At 41.0% G+C, this 25,226-nt stretch overlaps 1 protein-coding gene across 1 annotated transcript in view; it reads right to left on the minus strand.

Annotated features, from left to right (window-relative positions):
* PPARGC1A (PPARG coactivator 1 alpha) overlaps window positions 1-25,226 on the minus strand; it is a 647,562-nt gene that overhangs the window by 283,392 nt on the left and 338,944 nt on the right. The window lies entirely within an intron of this gene.

Consider the following 25,226-nt stretch of genomic DNA (forward strand, 5'->3'; position numbering starts at 1 on the left):
GGCAATCCAGGAAAGCTTTCAGTTTTTCTGAGAAACACGTTTCAGAGTATTCTGGTGAATGGTGGGCTTTATCCATCATAAAAATGGAGAGAAGCCTGTGTGTGTGTGTGTGTGTGTGTGTGTGTGTGTGTGTGTGTGTTTACGTGTAAGGGAAGTGGGTGGAATGCTCAGAGGAGTCAAGAGAAACATCAAGCATGGAAGGAGCTTATGTTCCCAAGCATTATTCTTATTCCTGTTTTTCCTTCTCTTGAACTCTGACCCTTCCCTTCAATCACCCCTAATCTGGCAAGTCCAAACTGCCAGTAGCTAAAACCAATCTCAGAAAAGAAAGAGAAAGAAAGAAAGAAAGAAAGAAAGAAAGAAAGAAAGAAAGAAAGAGAGAGAGAGAGAAGGAAGAAAGAGAAGAAAGAAAGAAAGAAAGAAAGAAAGAAAGAAAGAAAGGGAAGGAAGGAAGAAAGAGAAGGAAGGAAGAAAGAAAGAAAGAAAGAAAGAGAAGAAAGAAAGAAAGAAAGAAAGAAAGAAAGAAAGAGAAGGAAGGAAGGAAGAAAGAGAAGGAAGAAAGAAAAAGAAAGAAAGAAAGAAAGAAAGAAAGAAAGAAAGAAAGAAAGAAAGAAAAGGAAGGAAGGAAGAAAGAGAAGGAAGGAAGGAAGGAAGGAAGGAAGGAAGGAAGGAAGGAAGAAAGAAAGGGAAGGAAGGAAGAGAAGGAAGAAAGAAAAAGAAAGAAAGAAAGAAAGAAAGAAAGAAAGAAAGAAAGAAAGAAAGAAAAGGAAGGAAGAAAGAGAAGAAAGAAAGAAAGAAAGAAAGAAAGAAAGAAAGAAAGAAAGAGAAGGAAGGAAGGAAGAAAGAGAAGGAAGAAAGAAAGAAAGAAAGAAAGAAAGAAAGAAAGAAAGGGAAGGAAGGAAGGAAGAAAGAGAAGGAAGAAAAAGAAAGAAAGAAAGAAAGAAAGAAAGAAAGAAAGAAAGAGAAGGAAGGAAGAAAGAAAGAGAAGGAAGAAAAAGAAAGAAAGAAAGAAAGAAAGAAAGAAAGAAAGAAAGAGAAGGAAGGAAGAAAGAGAAGAAAGAAAGAAAGAAAGAAAGAAAGAAAGAAAGAAAGAAAGAAAGAAAGTCAACATGCCCTGAGCACCTACTGTGTGCAGACTCTTTGGGCGTGGCAGTGCTATGATGATGATGACGTTGGTGCTGCTGAAAGTGATGCTATGAGTTTCTTGTTCAACACAACAGCTCTTTGGGGCAGCTACTATTATTATCTTCATTTTACACAGAGGGCAGCACAAAGAGGTTCATCGATTGTCAAGTTCTCACAGCTTCTAAAAGGTAGAGCCAGGACTGGGACCCTTCGGTGTGCTGATTGGCATTAGACTGGCCTCTCTACAGGCAATCATGAAGAATTGCTGGCCAACCGTGTGTCTCAGTTTGAAGACGGTGGCTGTGGTGCAGGGGACAGCTGTGATATCTTCAGATCCTGCGGTGGCTCCCGTGGGCATCCGGCACCACAACAAAAGAGAGAGACGTGGAGGCTGCCCAGATCCTCCTCCTAGCCTCTGTAGAGGGTTCTGGAAGGAAAAGCGGCCCAGCAACCACCGTCAGGGGGATGCCAGCAAGGAGGATTTCTAGTAACGGGGAAATATCTGGAAGAGGAAGGAATTTACTTTCCCTTCACGGGAAGGAAGGAAGGAAGACGACAGCCTTTGGAGCCAGAGAGACCTGAGAGGACACTGCCTGCTGCGACTTAGGTGAGCTCGGACACCCTACCGAGAACCAACCTCTCCACCCTTCTGTTTCCTCATCTGTGAACGGCAATAATTACAGAATGATAGCTGCAGGTCGGCCATGAGAATTCAATGCAAGCTACCACACGGGCAGTGTATTACCTAAGCTGCCTTCTCCCTATTGTTTCCTTCTTTTTACCACCTCTCTCCGCGGATGTCATTTCTTCCACCTGACCCTTTTCCTTCCTCACGTGCCCTAATCTTTCTACTGTGAGATCAGCCTCGCCATTTCATTCCTCCACAGAATTCTCTGAAATGTGGATGAAGTGTTCTCCCTGGGGTAACTCCCGCTGACTGAAAATATTTGCCTAGGGCAGTGAGATGCAAATAAATGGACGCTTTTGCCCTTAAGCATCTGCCTGACCAAGTGTTTCCCACATCCCTAACGCTGCACAGAGAGATGTCTGGGGTTTTTGAACCATAAGCACGAACATAGTACTACGAATGGGAAGCTCTTGCCTTCCCTAAATGTCAGGGAGTATTTTCCCTGAAAGCAAAAGGAGGTGAGATCCTCGTGGTCCCCCTCCCAGATTCCAGCTTTTTGCTCCAGAGATACCCAGGCATGCCCTGTCTTCAACTCCCAGAACCCAAGTTGCAGTCCCAGGTTAGAGAAAAATGCAGCGTTTCCAAAGAGGGGATGACAAATACTCCCCACTCTGCAGAAACCTTCAGGTTTACAGGAGCCCATCTCTACCCCATATATCAGAGAACACAGCGTGTCATTGAACAATACATCATGTTCTGAAAATACCCTGTACCACGACCGGCGTATCTCTGAAAAACACGGAAATTTGCTCAATGGGCTTCCCGTTGTAGACCAAGCAACCTATCTGCTCCCTTGTGTAAATGTGTGGTTAATGGTCGTCTCCATCAGGGCCACCTCTCAAGACAGGGATTAAGGCCAAGCATCCCACTTGTGCTTAACCACTTCTCAGAACCGCCACCCACGGAATTTTTCAATAATTCCTGGACCTACTTTTATATCCTGAGATGTCCCATGAAATATTCTGTGGATGATTGGGAAAAATAACAAACCTTGTAAGATAGGACTACTACAACCACTAGCAGAACTATGAGTTCTGATCCAGTTGTTAAATACCACTACCAGAAGCAAGGCTAGGTCTAATCCGTGCTAGTAGTTGCTAAGGCATCAGACCTAAAATTGTCACCATACCACCTTGACTATTTCTCTACCTATCTCCATGTTCCTCTTGTATTTTTATGTCATAGGTCCCAACGGCCATGTCATGTAATGTGAACATTACAAACATATTCAGAAGGTACAATATTTGTAGTGGGTTTTGGGGTTCAGCTGCTCCTCCTGCCTCTCCCCCTGCTCTCTACCCACAACCATGCTTCTACTGCTGCCATAACCATTAACACGCCTTAAGCCTTTCCTTAAGGAAAGGACCGTGTTGATCCCTTTACACTCATCATCTGATTTAATCCTCTGAGATGTCTACTATTTTTATTCCCATTTTGCAGATAAGAAGACCTAAGCTTGGACATATGAAGCAGCTGGCCCAAGACCAGACAACTCATCAGTGGATGAGTCAATTCCCAAACCCAGACCCAGAGTAACAACTAAGCCAGCCCACTCAAATCGCAATTTCTATATAAATTCTGCCTCTTCCTACAAAATAGTTTCCTCAGCAGCACGATTCCTGCCTCTTAGAATGGAACGCACATCGAACACATGATAAAAATCACTGGTTACCGATCTTAATTCAATATGAGTTTATGGAGAGAGAAAATTCTATTGAGTCGTCCAACTTAGAGGTGTAGGAAAAGCCAAGAAAAGGCAAAGGATATTTTTTTGACAGACCTTTCTGCCATAGTTCAACATCAAACCTGGGGGATCAGACAACTAGGTTCTAGCTCTGCCCCTACTATGAGCTTGCTGTGAAACCTCGAACAAATCATCCAACACCTGGATTCATTTCCTTTCCTGAAAATTATAATAGCCCATCTAACCAGATTGTTCTATCAGACCTTACCTACAGACTTACAGGTATGGAAGGGGAGGATGAGCTCTTAGACCACCCCTACTCTCTCACATAAACATTCTCTCCCTTCATTCTTCCAAACAATTTCATAGCTTTTTGTTAGATTGTTTCTATTATAATTATTTAAGGTTTGTTCACTGCCGAACTATGCAGTTCTCATGATTAAACTTTAAATTTTCTTTCTTAGAGACTTTTTTGTTTTTTCCTGGAGTTTTAAAAAGTTGTCTTAATATTTCATTTCCTTTTTTTTTTCTTGGACTCAATGACAAACTCTATGTCAGAGCTGAAAAATACCTCTCAGATACGTTCAATAGGTTCACATCAGACAACTGTGTGAACCTTTTTTTCCAAGAGGCTTGTGATTTAAACTTGCTTCTCCTCAGGCATTCAGCATAGCTGACATCCTAGAGCTCTCTTTTGCCATCATCCCAGCAATATCTGTTGCCCCTCTTTGCGTTTGGACCTCTTATTTCCTAGAACCCATATTTTCTTTCTTGGTTTACTCTCTTATTTTTCTGGAGTACATCCTTTAGTAACTTTCTGGGAATTTGTAAAGACCTTGCAATCCGAGACTATGTTACTCTACTCCAAAATTTGATCAACTTTACATTCATCATCCTAATTAATCCTACGAGATGCCTACTATTTGTATTCCCGTGTGAATGAGAGGCAGTGGCAAGATATTGACTACTAGGTTGAGAGTCTGTTAACATTTGGAATGTGATACCCAATCTTCACGAGGTTCAAGTGGTGTTTTCCATTTTGATTCTCACTCTTTTGCTCGTGGCCGTTTCCCCCCCACACCCCCCCCCCCCGGAATTATTTAGGTTTTCTTTATTACAGATGTTCTGAAATTTTTCAGTGATGTATGAAGGGGTGTGTATGTGTGTATGTGTGTGTTTCACTCATTGTACTGACATTAAGTGAGAAGACCCTTCTATCTGTAAACTTAAGTCTTTCATGTTATCTGGTATTTCTTTTTGAAATTCCTATTATTTGGATGTTGGACTTCCTAGGCTGCTCCTTAAATTTTCTTATTTTTTTTTCTTTCCTATTTGATATCTCTTTGCTTTTTTAACCTAATTTCTCAGGGATTTTTCTCAAACGTGCCTTCCAACTTGTAAGTTTAATTCTTGCTTTCATATTTTTAATTTCCAAGAGCCCATTCGGGTTTTCTGAAGGTTTCTTCCCACAGTGGTCTATTGTTGTATCATGAATGCCATATATTGTCTTACTTCTCAAAATAAATTAGAGTTTTTTTAATGTTTTTTTTTTTTTCTGCTCTGCATTGCCGTAGTTTGCTTCAATTATGTTTTGTTTCTGTTTCAGTCTCTCTCTTTCATATTAGAAGTCTTCCAGTAAGACTGGTCATCTGCTCCATTTAAGAGAAACCACCCAAGGCTGATTGAAAGTTCCAGAGAGAGAGTTACAAGTGGTGGGCTTTACTGCAGCATGATATGGACAAGAACTGACCCTTTCATTGGAGGCTTTTTCTATTGGGCTGGTCCCTGGAGCTTTTTTGTTCCCCAGAAAGGAGTCCTCTGCTCCCTTCTCTGGCAAAGAATATGACAAGTTGCCAACACTTTGGAGATTAGAGAACTGGGGTCTCACTGTTCAGCCAAAAATTTTCACTTGAAACCTCTTTATTTTCATTATTGTTTACTACCAGTTCCTCCATGGTGCTTGATTGTCCCCAAAGCCAGATCGTTTTTGGCTCAACTTTGTTACATATGAATTGTTTTTTGCCTTGGTCCAGTGGGAGAAGGGACCTGGCCTCTCTGCTTTTTTTCTGTCTACTTTCAACCTGTTCACTTATTCTCCATTCCATCCCACACCCTCACCTGCTAAGATACCTGGCACATCAAATTCCTGAGCATTTCCAGAATCTTGCAGTGCAAAACAACCTGCTTTTTGTTGATTCCTACCCTTACAAGGTTACATTTCACTCTTATGCGAACGCTGTGCCAAGACAGTTACCATTTGTCTATTCTCTTTTGAGCCTTCATAGTGTAGTTGACATTTCTTCACTGATATTGTCTCCTCTTTCATTCTTTTTGTCCTTTGAGTTTTAAACATTTTGGATGTCTTAACTGTCTTTTGTTGGTTTTCAAGTACCCTATTTAATCTAAAGTATATTTTCCACTATTTTCACTTAAGATTATACCAAAAGTTAAATATCCTACGTAAAATATTAAAAACACCATTTTTATGCCTATTTCGTAGCATGTTTAACCATTAAACTATAATTGGAAACTTTAGTTTAGGATGAGTCCATTTTTTTTTCATAAGCAACATCAAAATAAACATCTTTTTCCAAGAAGTTTTATATTTGTCTCTGATAACTTCCTTCTAATCTATCTCTAAAATCATATTAAATCAAAATTTTAAAACTTTTAAGCTAATGACACATATCACCTAGCTCATTTCCAGAAAGGTGGTAATAATTTACACCTTCACCCCAAGAGACAGAGGCAATAGCTACATAGGATTCATCTTATCATCACCAACATCATCACCATCATGACTGCTATTCAAAATATTTACCCCCTGTGTCCATTTTTGTTTTAATTTGGATTTCTATGCTGACAAAACTACATTTTTTTCATGTATTTATTGATAACATATATCTCCTAGTAATTGCTCACGGACCAAATTCATTTCTTCCAGTGGCATACTAAATGATTTATTTGTATGAACTCTTTTTTTTTTTTTTTTTTTTTTTTTAATTTTTTTTTTTCAACGTTTTTTATTTATTTTTGGGACAGAGAGAGACAGAGCATGAACGGGGGAGGGGCAGAGAGAGAGGGAGACACAGAATCGGAAACAGGCTCCAGGCTCCGAGCCATCAGCCCAGAGCCTGACGCGGGGCTCGAACTCACGGACCGCGAGATCGTGACCTGGCTGAAGTCGGACGCTTAACTGACTGCGCCACCCAGGCGCCCCTTATTTGTATGAACTCTTAATTTGTTAAGATATTAAGGCTTTAGACCAGATTTTTCAAAAATATGTTTTTACTTTCCATTTCTGACATAGAGAATTTTTAGATTTTTACATAATCAAAATTATCGCCCTTCTCTTTTAGGCTTAGAAAAACTTCCCATTCCCAGATAAGATAAATATTACCCTATATTTTCATCTTTCATTTATATGTTTTGGGATTTTTTACATTTTACTCTTTCTCTCTGGAATTTAATTTGTGGTATTTTGTCCCAGTCAATCAGGTGAGTCAACACCGTTTATTATGTTACTGTTAGGTCCTCAACTGATATGTAATGTAACCTTGACCACATCCACATCCTAAACTCTACTTTTCCAGAGTCTGTTTTTGGTTTATTTTAACTTCATTTCTCTGTTGATTCTGCCTGTAGAACATCCTGTTTTAATTACCATAATTTTATAGTATATAGCAGTATCTTCTAGAGAAAAGCTTGCTTTACTACTTTTCTTCCTAAATAGTTTTTAACTCTTTCATTCTATTTATCATTCACAATGAACTTCAGAATAATCAAATTTCCAGGAAACAGCAGCAACACAATTTTGATTAAAATTACATTAAATACATACATTCATTTGAGAATTAAAGCGTTGACAGTATTCATTTCTCCTTTCTAGGAAATTGACACTTTTTCCATACATCCAAGTTTTCTTTTATGTCTCCTGTTAATTTTATTGTTTTCTTCATACAGAATGTGCATTATTATTCAATAAGTTTATTCTTAGATAGTTTATTTTTAGTGCTATATTGAATTATTTGTATCTTTGCATTTTCTAATTGGTTATCACTACTAGGCCAAAAAGTTGTTAATTTTTGTATATTTATTTGATTTTGAATCAACTAACTCAACTCTCATTTTTTCTAATAGTTGTTCGGCCTTTGCTAAATATCATTGCTTTACTATGGAAACAATAATTTTATCTGATAACATAGCTTTTGATCTTTTCTTTCTATATTTAGTTCTCAGTAGGTTAGTATGAATGGGATTGTAAACAGCACTGTCACAATTTTGGTCTTAATGGAAACACCTTTGTAATGAGAATAATAATTGCTAATTTTTACTGAGTGCTTTCAACATGGTAGCCACTTTGCCAAGGGATTTAACTATGTTATTTCCTTTAATCTGCATGATTATCATAGAAAAAAGTTACTATTATAATCCCACTCTAAAGGTAATGAAATGGAGACTCTATCACAGAAATATATCCAAGGTTATCCAACTAGTCAATAGCAAAGCAGGATTCAACCTCACATTGGTTTAACTTCAGAGCTCAAGCTTATAAGTAATATAACTAATATTATATTCTAGAACTTTAAGTAAATGTGATTTGATGATGAGCATTTAAAAATTTTTTTAATTATTTTGTGGTTGAGAAAGGAGATGGGAGAGAGAAGAGGAGGCTGAATCCACGCAGATGAAACAGACACAAAGGGTATATTAATGATGCAAGAAAAGTGCAGCATAAGATCCTTCTCCATAGTGTCTCAAGCTGTGTGTGAACCTCAAGATCAATTTACTAAAGAAAAAGAACATATTTCAAAGACCAAGGCATCTAAGAGTTTATTATTATTCCCACACAAATAACAAAGTGGTATCATGCGATCTCTTGGTCATTTCAATTTCCAGAAATTTCTCAAGAAAATATTTGGGTCTCATTAATGCAGATCTTTGATTCACTGAAACTCTGATTCAGCCAAAAGGTGGGGTGGAGGTGATTCATGCTATTTAAGTCACATCTTGGCAAGGAGCTGAGTTGTGGGAGACAGTGTGCCTCCTTTTCCAGTGTGACAAAAAGAACTTCAGCAATGCTGAAAATAAAGTCTCTGAGAGCGTTACGCAAAATTATGTATTTCTGCAGCATACCCCGGGTTACTGACTGTGTAATAGCCCTGCTGGACTCCCACCACTGCACGAAGCCCATGCCTGAAGCATTATGATCAGCGTGGAAAAACATGAACATCTTGCTTTTTCACCAGACAATTTCATTGTTGGTGTTAGGGAGAGATGCTTTGCCCCAGAAACAGTTACATAAAAGTTTTCAGCTTTAAATGTCATACTTTTCAGGGAAGGGCACAAGTGATTGGAGCTAATTAGGTATTAATTTCAGAATTCAATTTTTGACAAGCTTTAGGAAAGTGTACCGTTGACCAGTGAACAGAGAGGCAGCTCAATCTGAGTGGACAAGCCCAGGATTGCTCTTCAGACCCAGATTCCAGTCCCGGTCCTGCCGGGCAGGACCTATCAGCCCTCAGCGTATTCATTAGACAGTTGGCAATAATAACATTGCTGCCATTGCCTTCATAGGGCTTCTAGGAGATTGAAAAAGGAGTATAAATGGAAAAGTGCCTTTGAAAACTGAAATGCAATTGACATGTGTAAGGAAAGATCCAACAGTTTCTAGGACACTCTCCCTAAAGAGCAGTCATATTTATTGCTCACCCAAACTCCCCTGAAAAAGACAAATAGTCATCAACAGTAATGGAGCTCTGCAGAGCCGGCCCGTTTCCATTTCAATTCAAAGCCCTCGAGGCAGCAAACTTTCAATCCAGGCACTACCCCTGAGTCTCCAGTAAATTTATCTGTTTCCCCAATATATGTGGTGAGCCCTTGAACAGCAGCATCAGGCTGTGCCTGATCATCTTATCCTACCAGGCGGTGATCATCACAATTTAAAGGAGAAATGACCTATTTTACATGGGCTTTCCGAGAGGCTTTGGAGAGAGATGCCACGTGATCCCAGGACCGATGCCACGTGATCCCAGGACCACTTGGTAACTCAAGCTCTGGGCCGCCACCTGGCTCCTTCTTGCCTCAGTCCCTGCAGCCAGTCATTTCTTTATATACCGTACAGGGGCTCTGTGTACTGGGAACTGAGCTTCAACTGAGCTTGAGACAGGGGCCGTGGCATGATTGAGTAGTGAATTAGATACAAAATCGTGGCTTTTGCGCCCTAAGTGAGAGAGTCGCTGCATTCAACCAGCTGCTACAACTTGAGTATTTCTCACTTCTTTTGACATTTTTTCAACAGGGAACTTGATGTAAAACACATTTGTCTTTTTAGATGCTCGAGAGCTGCCTTTCCCCCCCTCAACCTTCTTTTAAAATCTGTACTGCACACTGTGAATATTCTTCAGCCGTTGTCAGCATGGGTCGTGACCTATGTAAGTCATTGCTCAAGATGGAGTCTGAGAAGGGAAAAATATAACTCCTAAATTCACCCTAGGTTCATCGGGCCCCCATCAGAATAATCAGCCAGGAACGTGACACACAGGAGTACAGAAAGCTGAATATAAAAGGCAAAGACACCACAGGGAGAATTTGTTTCTCGTATCGGTCTTGGGGGTTTTACACAAAACCATTCCCTTCCCAAGAGGTGCTCGAAATTGAGTCAAATTTGAAAACTGTAAAATCCCCGGATTCATTTATTTGCATTTGTTCGCTCATGCATAAGCACAATCGGCTGTCCTAGAACAGGCAGATGAGGGCACTGGTTATACACAGCAAACTTTATTTCAACACACATGACTTAAGCCTGCTCTGTGCCTGGTACTCTGCTAGGGCCTGAGAGAAAAAAAGGAAATAAGTAAGATTCCGATTCTGGCCTCCAAGGATTTGACACATAACTCTGACCCAAGACAGAGTAAGAAAACTACTAGAAGAGAAACATGAAATGCTTTGGCAGCCTCCCTAACTGGTCTATAGCTTTTTTAAATAAAGCTTCACGAGAATGGATTAGGTTAAGGATAAGACAGCAGAGCTTCCAAACGCCATTCATTATCTGATGCCAGGCATCAGAAGACCCTCTTGCCAGGCTCACAGCCTGCCATGCCCATGTCACAACGAGCCACTCACTGTTTTTCAACCATGCGCCAACATCTACTCTTTCAGCTCTTTGCTCAGAAGGTTCTGTCCTCCCCTAAGAGCTTCCTTACTCTTCCCCTAAGATCCAACTCAGTGATCTGCAAGGTGAAAATGAGCAATGACCTGTCATTCCAAGGTCTCTCCCACCCGATAAACAAGGACATGTGAATTTAAAAAGTATATCAAACAGTTTACCTTCCTTGAACTATGAAGCTATTCCTGATGCCCTGAGGCATAATTCCTCTTGGTCCTCCAAACTTTCATCTCACATGCTGGTAGCGTATTGAATGTACCAAGTTGTAATTCGATGCATATTTATTGCTTTATCCTTCCGAGTAGAGTGGGTACCGCTCGAGGGCAGGCTCTACATCTTATTTAATTTTTATTTTATGTAATGGTTTCATGGCCATAACTATGTGCCAACCATGATTCCAAGTGTATTACGTGTATTTATCTACTTAATCCCCGCAAAAACCCTATGAGATAGATACTATCATTATCTCATTTTTCCTATGAGGGAACTGAGATATAGAGCTTAAACAATATGCTCAAGGTCATATAGCTGGTAAGCAATGATCCATGATATGAACCTGGCTCTTAAGTGCTACATTATGCTGTTTTTACTTATCTTTCTACCCTCAGTGCTCTGCCCAGCAGTCTAGTATTTAAAATGTGGAGTCCAATAAATGTGTCTGAGCTGACTAAATGACTGAGCAGATGATCACTACTGGTTAGTCCTAGCTGGATCTCTTGGAAAGTTCTAGGCTATAGAAGTTAAGGGTAATGAACAGACTTAGAGAAGGTTCAGAGAAACTCAGGAAGATGGAAATGAAGAATTATACCTAAGGATTTAGGTTGCTTAGCCTTGAGAAGCAAAAGCTGAGGGCTGCTTTCATAATTCTCTTCAAGGCCAGGAAGGCTGATTCCTGAGGACAGTGACTGAGCTGTTTTTCTCCACCTTCAGGGAGGATGGAGACGCGAAACTGATTCTAAAGCTGCATAGGGTGCCATTTAAATCCACCACAAAGAAGAATTTCCTTAACCTAAGAATTGTTTGTTAGACCTAAGAAGGAGCGATGGCAAGAAGCTATATAAGGTGTCTTCAACCTTTGGACTTACTTCTGCTCAGAGTGAAGAGCATGCAGGGTGAAAACAAACAATGACTTGTCACCCCAAGGTCTCTTCTAACTTTATGAAGCTATGATATTTGAATCTAAGAAATACACCAAACACTTTAGTTTTCTTGACCAAACGAATGAATGAATAAGTGAATGAGCCCCACATGATTTAAAAGGCAACAACAAAAAATTACAATCAGTAAGGAAAGGAGTCTTCTTAAACATACCATTGTGTCAGAAACGTAACGATGGAGAAAAATTAGAACCTGTGTTCTAACTAACCTAAACTCTTACATGTTCTACATTCAAAACATGTCTTGCTAGGTCCATCCTACCTCAGACACAAAGTTAGAACTGGTTGGTCTACATCCTCAAGTGCCAACTTTGACCTGATCCCTCACCACCATTTAATCACCATTTAATTTGGTATCTTGAAGCAGATTTCTCTAAACAAAGTAAACTCAAAATATGAGTCACTATCCCATTGATCCCAATGTGAAGTGCTTCAAACATTAAAAAAAAAAAAAAAAAAAAAAAAAAAAGAATCCTTTCCTGAGACCAGAAAACACCACCAAACCTACTTATTTTCCTTCCTACATGGAAACCAAAACACAAATGGTAATGGAATTGGAAGGGAATTGGAAGAGGGAGAGAGTACACCAAATTGTTTCTGTGCTTGGCATTATTTCAATGACACAATTCTGCTTCATTTTCCGTTAATAGAAATAATATCTTACACTGTGTGATGCTTCCCAGCAGACAAGATTCTTTCTTTTTTTTTAATGCTTTAAGTTTATTTATTTTTGAGAGCGCGTATGGGCGGGGGAGGGGCAGAGGGAGAGAGGGAAAGAGAGAATCCCAAGCAGGCTCTACACTGTCAGCGCAAAGCCTGATGTGGGGCTTGAACTCATGAACCATAAGATCATGACCTGAACTGAAATCAAGAGTCGGACCCTCAACTGACTGAGCCAGCCAGGCACCCCAGACAAGGTTCTTTCAAACACACACACGACACCACTGAATTTTTGCCTGGGGCAGGGTTCGGGGGGGTGGGGGTGGATATATTTCCCCCCATCATACAGAGGAGGAAACAGTTCAGAGATGAGGGACTTGCCTGAGACCACACATCTAGGACCAGCAGATCTTCCTAAATTAGCCCTCCAGCTTCCAGGACCACCATTTCCCATACATCATGGCCGGCTGGGTACAGACCTGCTGGTTACTCTGTGAGCCTCGCTGGATCGTCCTTCACCATGTGCAACCTTTTTGGGACCTGTGGAGTTGGCCTGCATCACCCTGAGAAACCGGACCAGTCCAATAACATTAGGAGACCTCCTGAACTCAGAGACGTGTACAACAGACTGTTCAATCTGCCTCAGATAGAGATATCCACCATCATTGAAGCAGGAGATCCTAGATTCTAAGTCAGGCCTTCACTGCCCCCAAATTATGTTCCTCCTGAAACACCTGGGTCTAATGCCATCTATTCTGTGAAATCATCTGGCCCCCTAGTTCCGCGTGGACAGACATAACCCTAGGGTTCTTACAAGTTCTGGATCCAGTCTGCTTTGGCCCAGGCCCAGGTACCAGTTACGTGCTCCTAACCTCTCTCAAACTTCCTTATCTACAAAATGAAGATATTACTCATATCTCCCTAATGCCACAATGGTAAGAATTCTATGAGTTAACATATGGAAAGTGCTTTAAAACAGCTCTTGGCACAAAGTGACCTGTTCGTCAGTGTATTCCTGGTATTAGTACCTTCTCTGAGATTTTTGAGTCCTCACAGGGTTTTGTTTGTCCTCCTAGTATAAAATGCTAGATCACTCGTATTTATTATAACTCTCCTCAACTATTTTGTTAGTTATTACCTACCGACCGTATCACGAGCCCAGAGACCATCTCCTCTCTGGTAATTTTTTCAGATTACGGCACACATAGTCACCTAGACATCCTAAAGAAAAACCTGGGGGTCACTTGACTCTTCCCTTATCATTGTACTCTACATCAGTCAATCACCACATCCTGAGGCTGGTATCTTCTAGATATTTCTGAATCCACCCCTCCGTCTCCATCTTGCTGCCACACCCCAACCAGTCCTTGCTTAAAATAGTGAAGCGGCTTCCTCACTGGATTTCTGGCCTCGACTCTTACGCACCCCAATTTATCATCCACACGGAACTCGGAATGATCTTTCTTCAAAAAGAAATTTGATTCCTCCGTCATGCCCCTACTTAAAAGCTCCCCATGCCTCCCCACCGCCATTTGAGGCCGTTCGGTCGGGCCACACAGGACCCGTTTCCTCCCTCTCTCTTTAGACTCATCTTGTACCACTCTTACCTCATCCTGAAAGGCTAAAACCACAGGACAACTCGCTGCTCAACACATACCTTAGAGTCGCTGCCCTTCCTGTCTCTGACCTCCTCTCTCTCTTGGCTTGAGCCCTCTTCCCAGTTCTTCGTCTGGCTTAAAGCGCTCCCACTGTTTAATCAGCTCCCGTATCACCTCCTCCAGGCAATGCTTTAGACCAGAGGCTACTCCTCCTCAGTGTTTCCACGATACGGAGCATTTTCTGGCTATTCTATAATTATAATGACCTGCCGCACTTGTCCCACCATGACCTCAAGTTCAAGGGCATTGCCTCTAGCCAATTTCTCATCTGCTTAAGGGTGGATGTGCTCTGCACATAGTAGGTATCCAAAGAAGCACTGAATGCCTGATCTCATTACATGGACAATAGGTAAATAGTAGCTGATACGCTTAGCTGATGTTGCGGGCCACTTAATAGTTCTTACGGAAGTGCTCTTCTAAGCACTTTCCACAAATTAACACATTGACTCCCCGACAACCCTATATGGTAGCTAGGATAATTATCGCCATTTTCCAGGTGAATGGAGGATGAAACTGAAGCACAGAGAAGTTAAAAACTTTACCAATGTTACATAGTTAGAAACGGATGACCCCAACTTTAGAACCCCTATGACTGGCTCTGGATCATCGGGGTTCTAAACCCTTGACATCTATGCTGTAGTACCTGTCTAGACAGTGGTACCATGATCAGTTAAGATACCTAAACAGACGTGGACAGGATGGTTTAGCTCCAACTTCAGAGATGAGAAAGTGGAGGCATAGGAAGTTCATGGAGAAGTGGTCCAGAGAAAAGACAGCCAAGGCTGAGGCTGGTGATCGCTGCCCCTCACTATGCAGCCGTGGAACTCGGGGCAGTCCCTTGGCCTCCCTAGGCCTTATTTCTTCAAGTGCAGATCGGGGCCAGATCACGTCTCTGCTTTCTTCCAGCTCAAGTTTGCAGTCCCCTTAGTTCGGCAAGCTTCATCAGGGTTGAGTGTGTGCCAGGCTCCGTGATGAGTGCAGAGACACGGAGACAAACAAGATGCATCCCTGCCCTGAGGAATTTGTCTTTCTGTGGGGGAGACAGGCGCAGACAGACAATATCGACAGCTGGGTTCGAGATGGCCACAGTGCCATTACATCGGTTATTTTAAAGGGAACCACCCCCAAATAAAATGTTCTCCAGAAAGGAGTCGTTCGCTCCTCCGTAAGGTCCTTCAACTGACAGGGGCCCAGAACGAGAAAGTAGCACCATGACTCTTCCTTCCCTCCAATGCCTCCCTCAAGCACAGTCCCCTCGTTTTACAACTAAAGAAGCAGTCACTGCCTTAAGTCGGTTTGTCAGTGGTCAGATGACTCCCTGGTGGCATAAGCCACTCCCACGTCTGTTTCCGAGGCTCTAGAGGCTCTCGCATAGTCAAGCTATGAGAGGTGGGAGCATTAACTTGGACACAGCTGCTATTTGGTTTTCCAGTATGGGGTATATGCTTAACTGAATTTTCAGATTTACAGTCAATTCCAGAAATTGCATCTACTTTATTTCCAACTCCATGGGTAAGCTGGTTCATTTAAGGCAAACGGCGTCCGATTAAAACACATTCTGGAGAAATAAGTGAGCAAGCCATTTTTGCCCAACTCTTAATTTAAAAGAAAAACAAAAAACCAAAAAACTATCAGAGGGACTTCTCAAAGACCAAATCCCATCACATCATTGTGAGATGAGACAGTTAAAATATGCATGATCAAAATATCATTTGAAAATACACTCCAAGAGGCGGTCTTATATAAGGCTGGAGGCCTCAGGGCCAATCTCAGTGGGTCCACATCTCTTTTCAGCATCTTATCAGCTGTGTGACCCTGGGCATGTTCCCTCATACCGCTGAGTCTCAGTCTCCCCAGCTGTATAATAGGATCACATAATATTTGTCCGTCAGAGTACTTGTAAGAATTAGAAATGCAACTTTGTGCCTGGTATAGAGCAAGGGTTAAAAAATAAAACCCTTAAAAAACATTTCATTAAAGCTTAATGATTCAGAGATTGATTATTCCATTAGAAGATCGGCACGTTTTCTCCCTTTTTTCCTTTTGCTCCCTGCCTGCCCACATCACAGCTGTTCATAAACTAGCATTCCGTAAGATAAAAAATGAGATAAAATTCAATTCAGACCCCAATGGAATTGGTATTGGAGTCCAACAGGCCTGAACTTGAGCCCTGCATGGCTTTCCACAAGTCATGTAACCTTCTCTAGTCTTCATTTCCTTCATCTGTAACATGGAGGCAATCATAGCATCCTTCCAGGCTTCTTATGAAGATGTGAACAACTACACACACACACACACACACACACACACACACACACACACGCACATGCACACTCACACATACACAAAATCCCTAGTACTGTGACTGATAAAGAGTAGGTAGCTAGGAAAGTACTGGATCATTTTCAGTAAGAAATGTAGTACTTGGCTAAACTAAAGCTTCAGCATCACTCACAATTTGTTTTATTATTATTGTTTTAAGTTTATTTACTTATTTTGAGAAAGAGAAAGAGACCACGCAAGCAGGGGAGGGAGAGAGAGAGAGGGAGAGAGAGAGAATCCCAAGCAGGCTCCACGCTATCCGTGCAGAGGCTCGCAGTGTGAGGCTCGATCCCACGAACCTTGAGATCATGACCTGAGCCAAAATCAAGAGTCAGACGCTTATCTGACTGAGCCACCCAGGTGCCCCCACAATTTGTTTAAAAAAACCCAACTCCATCACTACCATGGATGGCTAAAAGAAATCATTCAAACAATAAAACTCTTACATCTTGTGTCATTAGATTTAATTTCCTCCCTTGGGGACAACTGCAGTATCAGCAGAAGTGGGGTGACTTCGTGCATGTGAGGACCTGGCGGGATGATCCTGATGACCGGAGGGTGGTGACAACAAGCAACCCTTAATAGGGTGAAGCAGGTGAGTCTGGACCTGACACACTGGACATCTTTTCCATCCAACGCCACGCACGCATTACCAAGAGTCAGGGAGACCAAATCGGAGATTAATTAGGATGTTCTTTGCATAGCCACTGCTTCCACTACCTAGAGGGAGAGCTTAGGTTATCAAATGGAAATGAAGGGGTTGACCAGCTATACCAGGATCACATCTTTGGAAGCAAGTAGCAAAGAGAACATGTTCATTATTTGCCTTTGGGAAATTACTAAGCTAAAAGGTCATGGGATGCTAACATTATAGGACACATGCTTTTTTACATAAACATTTGGATTTCATGTTTCAAATTTAAATATTTTGTCTACAGAGATCTCTGAGTCACCTGCTCACATCCTTCTTCCTTTAATCCTCCCTTGAGGCAAAGACTATATATAAAATGCTAACTTTCTAAAGGAAAACACATAAACAAAAGACAAAAATCCTACAGTCACATCCACCTACCATAAGATATCTGAATATTTGCTTAGACCCCCTGGAGACCCACCACATGACATTCTCAAAGTAGCACGCAGAGATTCATTCTGTATCCCTTCCTACTTCCTAAATAATGCTCCCACTCAAAGTGGAAGGATGCCAATTTCATGGCAGGCTGAAGGATGTTTATTTTGGAAGCTCCTTACTTAACACCACATTGCTTAGAACAGAACATACCTGTCAATATCAGTACCACATTTCCCCAAGATTTCTCCCGCAGAGGAGAAATTTTAAGAAAAGTTTCCCTCTCTTTACAAAAAGAGAGAATTATTTTTTATAATTGGTGTTGAAAATCAACAAATTCCTGAGTCGCCATTTTTTCTGTGAAACTTCCTTCTATAGACAAAATGGAAAATCACAGTTCCACTTTATCCGACACCACCCAAAAGAAACGCTTCATGCATGGAAGTGTTCTTTTTCCATAAGGCAGCAGCATTTAAGGGGGAAAAAAAAAAAAAGCTCTGCATCGCTCTTCAATATTGTTGTCTAATTAAATGGCAATGGAGTGGATGCGTAAAAATATGCATTAGAGGTGTGTAATGTGTAATGTGAAGAAGAGTAATCAAAGCCATTCACCAGGATTTAGGAAGGGATTTCAGTTGGCAGCTTACGAGACAGGAGCATATAATTTTGCTAATTTGAAATAGGTATTGTAACGTATAAACATTACTGCTTTGCATATTTTAATGAAAACTACCTCTACACCAAAATGATTTCTTTAGCTTGAACTCTCTGCATACCACAGAGCTTCTACCTCGTATGAGTTCAGCATAAATAAGAAAGGCACGCAAGCTGCATTAAAAGAATGGTCACCTCATTAAAATAGGTTAAAACCAAGCCCCTTATTCCAACCTACTATAACAACATAAAGTAAGTCTGATGACAGGTGTTGTATTAAATTTTTATATTACAATGAACTTGTACTCACACAAACCAAATCTGCATGTTTTCCTTTGATATACACCTGCAACTTGTTAATTCGTGGCCTTTATTAAGAAAGTATAAATTTAGCAACATCTATAGATTTGTAAAACTCTATTAACTTGCTGGCGAATATCGAGTAAATTCATTTGGAGTCTTCTTTGCATGGTTTACAAAGAAATGGAAATTAACAAGGACTTTTCCCAAATGGATGGGCCCGCAGATAATAATGCAGTTCTGCAAACAGACTGATGTGAATTACCTACACTTGGGCTAAAAAGTTGAGAGAGAGATCTGGGTCCGTCTGGAGCTGAGGACGTCACTTACCTGCCAGCTCACTTCTCGCTGAAGGCCTTTTTTCCAGTCTTCTTCCAGCCTGGGGGAGGTCTCATCCATTGCTGATGCTGCTTGCGCAAACTGGATCCGCCAGTGGCTGTAACTCCCTTTCGTTGCAAGCCTTTACCAAAGCGGCAGCGAGGGCAGTTCAGGGGCAGACTGTCATGGAGAAAATGCCAGGCCAGAGGATGAGGGATCGGGCAGGAAGAAGCCACATGGGAGTAAATTTGGGATATATGGGGCTACCCTGACAGCTGCCAACTGGCCAGGCGGGAGGCCAGCTCAGCCATTGAGCGTCCAGAGATTAGGAACAACTAAGCTCCAGGGCCAGCAGACAATGGGTTATTCTTATGTTTCTGGCATAAAGGTCAGAGGAGGGAAATGTGAAGGCATGCTCTATGCCCTAGAAATGCGCACTTGTGCGTGTGCTCCTGTCTTCTCCTCACCCCAATACCACACAAACACACATGCACGCGCGCACACACACACACACACACACACACACCAGAATTTGCATTGTTCTGCAGGATTGCATCAATAGGTTGGAATATCCTGGAAGTAATAAGCTATTTTACATAGTGGCAACACATTTCATTTGAACACATCTCCCCCAGCACCATATGAATCACTCAGCAGCCAGTAAACATGAACAGCAAGCTCCCTTGGGTAAAAAATAGACTGATCCCTATAGTTGAATCCTGAGGACCTACAGTCCCTGCTTTCACCCCCACAGAACGTTGTACTGCAGGCACTCAACCCTGACCGTGGACCTCAACCCTTTTTGCAAATGATTATCCGAAATGAGCAGAGGCTTCAGTTTGGACAGATTGCTCAAAATATGAGGCTAAACCAAGCCAGCTCCAACCAAACTCTGTCCTGCTTCAATGGTTTCTCACACAGAATGACCCTCTCCCGCTCTTAAGAACGCATTACCTATAGTTTTAAGACCTGTAGCTGGCACTATCGTCAAAAGCTCCTACTTCTTTTCAGTGAGAACAGTGGTCCTCAAACTCGGCTGTGCAACAGAATCAACTGGGGAGCTCTACAAAATATTGCCACCAAGCCTTCATCCCCTTGAGAACCCAGGATTAAAATCACAAAACTCAGTTTTGAGGATCATTTGAGGTTTCTCGAATCTGATCAGTCTTCTGATGCCTGAATCCCCAGGATGCTACCGATCCCCATCCAAACTGTGCTTATACCCCCAGAGACGGTCAACTCACCACCTCCTGAGACAGTCTGGTTTCACGGTTGAAAGCTTTGTCCTCAATTGAATTGATATCCTTCCCCCTGTAACTTCCATAACTGTACTGGTTTTTTTTATTCCATAAGGAGTAAGTCTAAAGCCTATTCTGTAGGACAGCCCTTCAAAGATCCAAAGACAATAGTGGTCCATGCCTCAAGTCTCTGCTGACGTGTGTCTTTTCCAGGTGAGATCTCCCTAGTTCCTTCAGCAAACCAGGTGAGAGGGTTTCGGGTAATTTCTCCATCCTGGTTACTGGCCTCAAAATATATTCCACTATCTCTAGTGATAGTGATCGTAATATTCTAGAAGTCAGTGTCGTATTTCTGCTATGATCTACCATTACACACAGAGCCCAATTATCGCCTAAAATCCTCCCGACAAGAACCACCATAAGAAGAAGAAGAGCAGCCAGCATTTACTGGGCCCGGACCTAGGTATCCAGCGCTGTGTTACGTGCTCTATTAGCCTTACCTTGTTTATTCTTCACCAAGATTCTATGAAGCCATCAGCACACTCCTGATTTATAGATGGAGAATTCACAAAACACAGACACCTGCTCAGGTGATGGCCAAGAGTTAATCCAGATGTGACTCCACTGCTGTAGATCCCTACTTCATGCCAGCCAATGCCCCTTCCCCTGTGGAGTCTTGGACCCCATTGCCTGTGTTAACAATCACATCACTGATAACAGTGTCACTGTCAATTAGCGCACATAGGTTTGCTCACACTTTCAGATGATCGATGAACACGTTCTGTAGACTAGGAATTTCCATACAAGCCTAACCTGCCATTATTATCCTCTTAATACCTACAAGACTATACCTTCCACCTCAGCTCTAGCAAAGCAGATACATGAAAACCCTTCCTGCACTTGCTTGGCTTCTCTCTTTTGTTGAGAATATTCAGATGGCGCTTCAGGGATTGTCTCAAGGTGTAAAAAGAGAAAGGCCAGAGGGACAAGGGTCCGGAACATTTTCCCAGACACCAGACTCAGTGGCAGCCTCACCAATCATCAGTTCTTCCCCGTCTCCTATAAACACTGATCAACAGGACTCCATAAGGCAAGCTGGAGCAATCGGTTTCATCATTTGAATCAAACCATCTGAAAAGCAGCTCAATCAACTTTCACAGAAGGCAGGACACAAAACGGTTGACTATAGACTCTGACGTCAAACAGACCTAGGTTTGTTTAGCGGCCCCATTACGACGTAGCTCCAGATCCCTGGGCAGGTCACCCAACCTCTCCGAACCCTACTTTACACACGCAACCTCTCTGAACCTAGTAAAAGGGAGGTATTATCATCTCAGTTAGGCATATGATTGCTCATCAACATCTGGTTTTCTTCTATGCTAGTCAAACAGCGAGACCGCGTTGCATTAAACTCTTTAAAATTAACCATAAGCACACGGCACATTTTTGCCAATGAAATATAAGAAAAATGATGGGTATCACTTCCGAAAGGGAGGTAACTGACTGTCAGCCTACCCTTTCCCTGTAATGCAGTGATTACGAGGCATTTGTTGATAAGATGTGCCTTAACACAAAAGCACACTAGACTGCTGAGCCAACTCATGGAAAACGGTTGCCTTGGTGACTAACCTGGACCAACAAAAACTTCCGGGGTTGGTTGTTTCCTCAGCATAACCTAGCCCACCCTGGCCAATACACCACTCTTGCTATTTGGAGTGGTTGTAAGAAGACCATGAAGTTATCCAACTAGAGCATTTACCACAAGCACTGAGTAAGTCTGCAATGTTATTTTAAATAGATTCCATTACAAGGGCAGTCTGTTCTACATATGTCCCTCATACTCCACTATTTCCCCTTCTTTTACAGCTGCTCATAAGTTACTAGCATTAAGCGTGGCAATTTCTACAGATGATGTAGAAATATGAATTTTAAAACGAAAGGGGAAAAGTGTTCAATAATGCAGTGTCACTCTGTCTCAGAATGCAAACTCAGAATAGCATGACTTTAATGCTACTTAGCATTTAGCAAGGAATTTAATGAAAGCAAAATGAAGCATCAAATAATAAATGTAGTTCAATACAAATGCACTACTGATAAAATAAAGTACACGTCGCCAAAATGTAAACATAATGAGAACATACATGAATAAAGGAGCTTATTAAATAACATAGCTTTTATTCACTATTCTTAAATCAAGCAACCAAAAAAAGAATTAGTTTTGTTTCTGTCTTTGTTAAATGTTTTCATTAAAGGAAGTTTTGACGAGAAAATAAAGTATAAGGAAAGTACAGATAACACACTGGCCAGATCACAGCACTGTCATTTTAAGACACAAATTCTAACCTACTCTAGGACACCACTGAGAGAGTCTTTTTTTTTTCTAATGTTTATTTATACTGAGAGAGAGAGAGAGAGAGAGAGAGAGAGAGAGCACACCCAGGCAGGATAGGGGAGAGAGAGAGGAGACAGAGAGAATTTCAAGCAGGCTCCACACTGTCAGCACGGAGCCTGACACAGGGTTCAATCCCAAGAACTGTGAGATCATGACCTGAGCCAAAATCAAGAGTTGGATGCTTAACTGACTGAGCCACCCATGTGCCCTGAGAGTCCTTTTTTAAAATGGTGTCCAAATGCAAGTGCTAATAACCATGACCTATGTTATGCATTGTATTGTGTCCTCCCAAAGAGATACGTTGGAGTCCCAACGCTTGGTACCTCAAAATGTGACCTTATTTGGACACAGGGTTTTTACAAAGGTAATCAAGCTAAAACAAAGTCATTAGGATGAGTCTTGATCCAATATGACCAGTGTCTTTATAAAAAGGTTGAAATGTGGACAAAGACAGACACACATGGACAAGCCGTGTGAAAATGAAGGCAGAGATAGGGCGATACATCTACAAGCCAAGCAACACCAAGGATTGCCAGCAAATCACTATTTTTCCCTCAAGATAAGCAGCTTATTAAGAATACGCTGACTAATAAGAAATAGAGTTTTAGAATTTATCACATTTTCCTTAGGAAAAAGTTAGATATAACAATTAAAAAAAGGAAAAATCCATACAAAATGCATCGTCAGTCAATCCTCCCTTGATTTTAAGGAAACTTCTTTTACATTACACAATAAACATGGGTTAATACTTTATGTTAAGAATCAAAAGTCTAGAAAATAAAGAGTTCTCCAGGTGAGTTAAACCACGCATTACACAGTACCCAGTGAGGATACAATATGGCCATAAACCTGTTCTAGTGGGGCACCTAGGTGGCTCAGTTGGTTGGGTGCCTGACTTTGTTTCAGATCACAATCTCGAGGTTCGTGAGTTCGAGCCCCGAGCTCTGAGCCCCCATCTGGGATCACTGCTGTCAGCATGGAGTCCACTTCAGATCCTCTGTCCCCCTCTCTCTGACTCTCCCCCGCTTGCGCTCTCTCAAAAATAAATCAAACATTTAAAAAATAAACCTGTTGTAATAGATGCAGATATTCTGTCTAAAGGAGAAAATGAAAGGAAGTCTGGGGTCAGGGGAGCAGGGGCACAGTGATGAAAGTAGGAGGGAGCCAAGGAGTCTCCAGGCATAGAAGAAATGGATGGTCTTCTACCAACAGATAGGATTTTGTACAAACTTTCACTTGACAGCTGGGCTAGAAGTTTTATGAGTTCTTACCACCCATTTTATTGTACATCTTCCCTTCACACCCATTCTCTCAAAATTTTCTGAGACATTTCCTTGTAAATGTTTACTTCTGTTTTTGCTTTTTGGTTTGCTTATGCCTTTTTTTTTATTGGAAGCTAATAGTAAGGTGGGCATCTTCAGAAATTTGCTTCACGCAAAAAACTATTAATAATGTATCAGAGGTGCCTGAATATTAACTCTAACAAAATAATACAAAAGCAAATAAGCAAACAGGAACCGCTGTCATAAGAATGATAAACCTAAAATAGATGAACTTTGGTCCTATAGTCGTATATTGAAAAAGAGAAAAAAACAGAGTATTGATCTTAAGTTCATTGTTTCACTAGAATAATTAATGTTTATCATTTCCCTGCATAAAATATCTAAACTGAACTACAGTGATACCCACAGTAGAATAATGTGGCCTTTAAAATACTCTCTCATATACCCATGTACTTTGGGTTGTACGCTTACCAAGATTCACTTGTGTTTGTTCCCAACCCTGTTTATGCCAGTTGTACATGTTAATGTAATTACATAATTTAATTAAATAATATTTCCATAAAATATGAGTTGCAATGGAAAGGGATTTGTTGCTTTCCTGAAACTAGTCAAATGCTTTGAAAAGACCCTATAAAGAAAAAAGGCTTTAAAATTTGCTGTTGCGGGGAAAAGGATCATAAAGATCTATACGAACTCTACTTGGGTTGCTAGTCAGTCTTTATATTCTTAATTCACTTTAATGAAACTGAACCTGGAATTTGTAGAGGTTCTTGTAGGGATATAGCTTATCCAAAAAAAGATCCCCCACCCCCAACTTACAGCAAAGTCCTTGGCTCCACAGCAAAATAATGGTGAATAAATGTACATTTATGAATTCTGAGCAAAAGTCAAATGTTTTATGTATATATATGATTTATGATTCCCCAACTTAATCGACTTCTATGATCGGTCAACAACCATTTTCAATCGTATGGAAGAAAAAGTCTTCTATGATAAAAAAGAAAATGGTAAGCTAGGAAGGACTTTTTCTTAACCTACGTATAATGAACAGAGATCGAAAGTAATAGGCTCAAATATGCAAACCAAGAAACAGAATCCATTTCAATACCCAAGTCTACTTATATCACTTAAGTGAGAAGCAGCTTAGCTATACTCATAAACATTAAATGTTGTGTAAATCTGAACCACGAAGACTCCAATTAATTACTGCATGGTATTACCGTGTCTTCCTATAGCTATGTAATAATACCAACTGCCTATAATCGGAAGGATTTAGTAGACATTTATTGATGGAAATCAGATGATTTCATCCACAATGTCTGAATTGCTTTGATATGTTTGAGCCTGCAGCAAAATAATGTAATAAAAAACAACATACAGATGAGAACCTCAATTTTTCTCTACATATGAATCTGTCACTGATTTGAGAAGGATCAAATCTAAGTCCAACCAGGTGAAGATGTTCCATACATTATCCTTCCCGATTCAATATAAAAATATTTCCCTTTCT

This window comes from Panthera onca, chromosome B1 (genome assembly GCF_046562875.1).
Source record: "Panthera onca isolate mPanOnc1 chromosome B1, mPanOnc1 haplotype 2, whole genome shotgun sequence".
Taxonomy (NCBI): domain Eukaryota; kingdom Metazoa; phylum Chordata; class Mammalia; order Carnivora; family Felidae; genus Panthera; species Panthera onca.